Raw genomic sequence first — 7,040 nt, 5'->3', positions numbered from 1 at the left:
CAAAGAAAAGTTCCTTGCACTTGCCGCAGAAGGTGGTGAGGTTTGTAATGGTCCTTAGTTCTCAGAAGAGTACATTTTACAAGGTCAGACCAGCCCCTGAGAAAGCCTTGTCTCCTAAACAGTTGAGCTTTACTCACTGAAGAGAGTTCCATTGTGCCAGAGGAGTTGCGCTATCAATCGCTGTCTTAATCCTGGCGCTTTAGACAATCAGACTGTAGTGTGAATTGATTAGTAGTGAAAAGATATAATTGTCACACACCGTTTGAGACATCTACATGAGCCCTGCACATTCCTTCTCTAGTGTAGGCCATGTCTACGCTAGAGAATTTTATAAACAGATTCCCTCTGGTTCTGCTACCTGGAACCAGAGGGAGCCCCAGCCTAGATAAGCCAGGCCAGTTTTTGCTACTTAAACCCGCTGCTCTTTTGACTGGTCATGGTCAACTGTGGAAGCTGTATCTACGCTAGGGCCCCTATTCAGCAAGATACTTAAGCACATGCCTAACGTTAAGAATGTGAGTAGTCCCACTGACTTCAATCAGAGCCTACGGTACTCACTGATGATGTCCGAGGCTGAAATAGTACTAGCACTAATGGGAATTTTTCTGTAAAATTCCTTATGTAGGTAGGCAAGGCCTTAGTTATGTGGATCAGTGACACCCAAAGTAATCTTGACCATATTTGTGGACAGTACTCACAGTTATATCAAAAATGCAAATGAAGTGATTTAGTACGTGCTGTATAGTTAGAACTGTAATTTTTCCACCTATTAGATTTGGTTTTTGATTGTTGTTTTTTTAAGTGTTATAAGGGGGTTTCTGCAGTTTGACAAGGGCATTGCTTCTATCTTTGGTTTTGGTTATTATTACATTTAAGTTAAAATCATTCATTTGCTGGTTAATATAGTTCAAGAACAAACCTCATTTATATTAAACAACAAAAACACCAATGCCCACCTTCAGATCACTTTCTGAGACAACTTTGTCCTTTATTAACTGAATGCCAAAATGATCAATGAATGATGAATATCACTGAGTTGTGTTGTCCATAGGCTGACACTGAGGCCGCTTCCTGCTCTCTCATTGATATAACTCTGTTGACTTTGATAGAATTATTCCTAACTAAGACTATTTTTAGTAAGTCACGGACAGGTTATGGGCTTCCGTGAATTTTATCTGTGACTTTTACTAAAAATATGCATGACAAAATGGGGAGCTGCAGGGTCCCCACACCACCGCCGGGGCACCCCGGCTACCCACGGTGGCTCCAGGCACCCAAAGTAGCCAGGAGCTATGGGGCACCCTTACGGCCCGCTGCGGCTGGGAGCTCAGGGGCCCCCACTGTTCCCAGGCGGCAGGGGGAACCCTGCAGCTCCTAAGCACCGCAGGCTCAAGTCACGGAGGTCTCTGGAAGTCACGATTCCGTGACAGAATCGTAGCCTTATTCCTAATATAGAGCTATATAAATCAAGCCCCTACTGCTCCAAATCCTGCCCCAGCACCCAGTCTCAGTAGAGGCTTGATCCTTCATCATTAAAGTTAATAGGAGTTTTTCCATTGACTTGTATGGAAGCAGGATCAAACTCTCACTCATCTGAGTATTGGGTAACTCAGTGGGGAGTGAAGGGAGGCAGAATTGTTCTCTCACAGGCTGTGCAGCGGGACCAGAGCATTCCACAGCCCCTACTCTACCTTGGGGGGCTGGAAGTGCCTCTCTGGCCCTCCTGGTTTCCTGCATGTTCAGGGAGAATGGAAAGGTTTGGAGGCCTCATTTAGAAGCAGATCCTCCATACGAACCAGACCCTGAAAAAAGCTACTGTGCACAGCCACACTTGGTGACAATATGTAGCCATACTCTGCAGTCTGTATAGCACAGACCACCCCTCGGCATAGGCTCCTGGCATCCATCCCTTTTCATCTGTGCTTTGGAACTGCAGTGGCTTTGCTGTGTTGTGAGACACTCTGGGTATATCTACACTGCAATAAAACACCTGTGGCTGGCCCATGTCAGCTGACCTGGGCTGCAGGGCTATACACTTGCAGCGTAGACGTTCAGGCCCAGGCTCCAGCCCAAGCCGGAATGTCTACACTGCAATTTTATAGCCCTGCACAGCCTGAGCCCCGCAAGCCTCAGTTGGCTGACATGGGCCAGTCACAAGTGTTTTATTGCAGTGTAGATATACCCTATAAGGCCAATCTGGTAAACCTATCTGTGATACATTCAGTGACAATGCAGGTAGCCACACTTCCCGCTTACTTCAAATAACTTCAGTGGGAGTTGACCTGATCGAAGGAAAAGCAAGAGGCTGTCAGTATCTTTTAATATTGTGCTGACATGCATTTCTTTGGAAATGATGAATTCCCCGATTCCATTTGTCCTTATAATTTAGTGTGACTCACAACCAGAAGTCAGAACTGTCTTGATGAAAAGAAAAGACTGATAATACCACGGTTACAAATGCCAAAACACATTTGTATGCAGAAGTCTGACCCAAAAAACAGACAATTTGCAGAGGTCTGACTAAGTGCATCATTAAGTCATCTTTGGCTCTTTCTCAAATGTGTTTTTAAAAAGATGCTTCTGTAAGGAAAAATGTACACATCTGAAACAGTGAAGGTGACTTTCTTGGAAGAACAGCACTTTCCCCACAAAGGAAATACAGTTTTTGAAGGCATCTGATTAATACCAGACCACATGGAATTAGTAAGTGAAATCCTTAAGATGTGCTATTGTTTTTATAGTACAATTCAATCAGTAATTTATTTGTATATGTGAAAGTATTTGGCAGCCTTATTGGGAAGCTAGGTTGTGACATGTGGATTTCTGGATTATATAAATGCCCTTAACTTTCACATCTGAAATTTGGTGTGTTGATGTTCAGTCCATACAGGCAATGAGTGACTGTCTACATGATTTCTGGAGATTGTCATGATAGATGAGGCAGTTTCACATCACGGTCCAGTGCACAAGAGAACTGGACACACACGCATATTAGATTTTCTTAAAAAGCATTCTCAGACCCAGCAGGCTCCCAAGGTTATAATTGTTTGTAGTCCCCCTGACTCCAAAAACTTTTCATTGTACCTAATCTCTACATTGGCAATCTACCTATATGATAAGAGATTTAGTGGCGCTTCTTACTACACTTAGTATGTGCAGCATTGGGGAGCATACGTATTGTATAAATTCCCATTTTGAAGTACTACCAGTACTTTGGTTAAGCCACTGTAAAGCTACCAGTATGCATTTGTTCATAGTTTGGAAAATATTGTTTTCATTAGAATAAACTTATATAAACATCAGCAATATTCCTAGCAAAGAAATTAGTCCTCATGTGAACACAATGTGAGTAAATTTGTGTTGCTGAATAACGGTAGCATTTAATGTAACTTGGTTTCATGCCAAACAAACATATGGATCTTTAAATGTTTTCCCCTGGTGGCTTCATTGAAATCCTCCACTAAGATGTGCTGAATTCCATTCCAGACTTTCAAGCTGGCTGCCCTTACTGCATGAGGTTTTGAAACGTGACAAGTAGAGTTGGTTGAAATTTGTTTAATCAAAACAATATTTCAATGAAAAAATAGCTTTTTGACAACATGGAAATTTTGCCAGAGAATATTTGTTTTAGTTTTTCATCAGAAAAAACACTTTCTGATTTTGGTTTTCAAAAACAAGGACAATTTTTTTTTATTTCTCTCCCTCCCCGTCCCTTCTCCTTTCAACTTCCTTTTTTTTCCATTTTGCCACTGTAAGCGGAGGAAGGGGGGAATTTATTTTCTTACATCAAATACACACAAAATTCACTTTTTACAAAAATGTTTACAGAAAATACTTGTCTATTTTCAACCAGCTCTGACAAGTTGCTCTTTTCCCTTGGTAGGAAGGAATGAGGGGAAGATGACATTGAGCAGTCTTTAACCAAACATTTTTATAGGGTAAAGTAACCTCAGACAGCATTACGTGTGAAACACAAATAATACTGATGTAAGCAGAGTCAGGATGAGCTCTACCCTGACATCTGGTGGTGAATTATGGCGAGTGTGGAAAAGAACTCCAGGGGCTGATCTTGTTTGCATAGGCACACCCACTCGCCTGGCATGAAACACAGCAACTGAAAGTGGTTACTTTGGCTGGTGTGGGATCCCCAGTTTCTCTATTATTGGGGCAGGAAGAATAAAGTTTTGTTACCCTGATTCTGTGAATCAAGGCCAGTGGAACTGTTGTATGACAGAAGGACTGAGTGAGTCCTTCACCATTACCTAAGTAGCACTTGCTTGACAAGGGGCATGGGTTACAAAACCCAGTGAATTGAGAGAGGATGGGGACAGGTATTTGTACCTGATGGTATGGGCCCCCTCTGAGGGTTTGAAACACCAATTGCACTGCCTCCTCTCTCCACTGTTGAATGTCAGAGCTAACTTTGATTCCCTTAGGAGTCTAGTTACCGGCTGCTGAGCTGAATTCACTTTGGGCCAATGGTGCACCAGCACTGGGGCTCCCCTACTATACTATGAGCTGAAATCGCTAAGAGCTGAAATCACAAAAGAGCTAATGTTATTAAGAGCTGAGATCACTGAGTGCTGTGTTAACCAGTGGGGGAGCCTGAAGCTATATTGCTCAGCAGCTGGCGGAGCAATTTGTGGGGACGACTGGAGGAGCAGCGAGCGGCGTGGAGCCTTGCGGGGCCGGTTGGAGTGACCCAAGGAACGGCGAGCGGAGCTGTTTGCGGGGACGGCTGGAACGGCTCACAAGTCGGTGAGCGGAGCGGAGCAGCTTGTAGAGCGGAGCAGTTCGTGGGGTGGCAGGAAAGTGGACTGGCTTGTGGTGAAGGCTGCGGCGGAACCCCCACGGAGAAACAGACGGCTGGCCAGCCTTGGATCACGTAAGGTGCCCCTTAACACCCTGCGTACCCCCCCCCCTTTTACTCTGGGGCTGCACTGACCAGGGACAGAGATTTTGGGGGCTGTTGGACTTTGGGGACTCTGGGTGATTTTTGGGTTGCTGGATTCAAAAAACCAAAGGGAAAGGGGACAGCCCAATTTGCTGGGGTGGGTTTTGCTCATGGTTTGTGTTATGAATCCTGTTTGTGGTGTTTTTCCAATTTTATGCTGATGTTGTTTACCTCATGTTATTAAACATTTTCTGCTACACTCAGACTCCGTGCTTGCGAGAGGGGAAGTATTGCCTCTTAGAGGTACCCAGGGGTGGTGGTATGTAATTGTCCCAGGTCACTGGGTGGGGGCTCGAGCCGGTTTTGCATTGTGTTATTGAAACGGAACCCCTAGATACAGAACCCGGCCCTTGTTGCTGCCAACTTAGATGGGCAGAAGGGTTACACTAATATAGTCCCTGGTCCTGCAAATACATATACAGGCGCTTAACCTTATTTTTGTGAGTAGTCTTATTGAAATCAATGGAACTACCCCCTAGTGGGGGGCAGGGGGTGGGGACGAAAGATGGTCAGTCGTGTTTTACAGTCCATGCTGAGTGAAATAGAAAAAGGTAAGCAGACAACATACAGTAAATGGTATAATGCAGTTGTGACAAATATGACAATATCGTGGACAACCCTTATGAAATTAAGTTAAAATTTACTAAATTAAGTGCTTTAGGAATCCATTGTATTAGAAATGGAAATGTGTATGTACTGTTTTGGGATTGTATAGAACTTCCTTAGGAGAAAGACACAATTAATGCGATCTAGGAAGCTTTAGGAACTTCAGAGGACTTCTTGGGACAATACTTGTGAAGGGGATTTTCTAGGAAATACTTGTGATGAGGGGAATGCAAATGACCCATCTCTGAATCCATTCTTTTAAAGCTGAGCCTTGAGCAGAAAACCATTGTCTGGCTGGTTACCTATTCCTGGTCTCTTCAAAGGCCTTAACTGTATAAATGAGTGACTCAGAGTCATAATGGTTTTTGTTCTGGGAAAAGAGTGTTATGAACTTGAAGCCACATGAAAACACCTGTGTGGGGTTTTAAAGGACTGCTTACTGGCCAGAGCCCATGTAGGTAGGAGTTGATGTGATCTCTGGTAGGCTTATTAGCATGTGTGTAGGTTCTTTTGTTGTTTTTAAGAATGTTTTCTCTGTAATGTTGCTACCAAAGAATAAAATGGGCTTGCTTAGAAAAAGCTCTGTGGTAATTTCTAACTGTGGCAATTACACAGTGTACCATCTCTGAAGAGAAGGTAAAAGAAGCTTGCTTAGGTAGCCTGTCTTTTGCTGGGGATATCACAGTTCAGTCAGGGAACTGTGCAGACTGGAAATATCCTGGTCAGAAGGGAAAGAGATGTGTCTCCACCAAAGAGAGGCCACGGCTGGGGACCAGAAGCATAAGAGTGGGGATGCCCTTGCTGCACCACTGAGGGGGAATGCAGGTGCAGTTGCCCTGAACTATGACAGCCTTGTTAACACCTCTCATAATTTTAATACAAGTCTAGCAATATTTAATGTGTTTCTTAAAGCCCTAGTTCCTGACATCACATGAATACGTAAGAATCTCAGCTTTCATTAAAAAACAAAAACAACTAGCCATCATGACTGGGGAGAAAAGCTTGAAAATATGACCTCAGTCCAGATTTAAAGGCTCAAAAACCAGGAGCAAATAGAAAACCCCAAATGTAGTCTTTTTTTTTTTTTTTAAATAAATCTCCCTGATTTTAAAGCCAGTCTCAAGATTTTGGGGGGCTGACTCATGATTTTTGAACACTTCTGGAACTGTAAATTAGATTGCAAAAATTCTTTCATTTTTAACAAAATGTGCTCCATTTGTTGATTGTTATGCTAACTCTCATGGAGTAGCACTTTACTCCACAGTGGTTCCATTGACTTCAGTGGGACTGCTGGGCAACTCAGGTACTATTCAGTCTGAGTAAGGGTATCAGAATTTGTTCCAGTGCTTGTAACTTAAGTGCAGCAATTTTTTAAAAATAGTGTTGGTGTTTACAGCTAAATGACTATACAGCTTCAAGAGAACTGTGCACCAGGTACTGTAACCAGATGAAATCGAAAGGTCAGGCTACGTGAGCTTAT

Source organism: Terrapene carolina, unplaced genomic scaffold (assembly GCF_002925995.2).
Source record: "Terrapene carolina triunguis isolate 2854851 unplaced genomic scaffold, T_m_triunguis-2.0 Scaffold262, whole genome shotgun sequence".
NCBI classification, from domain to species: Eukaryota; Metazoa; Chordata; order Testudines; family Emydidae; genus Terrapene; species Terrapene triunguis.
This window is presented reverse-complemented; position numbering follows the sequence as displayed.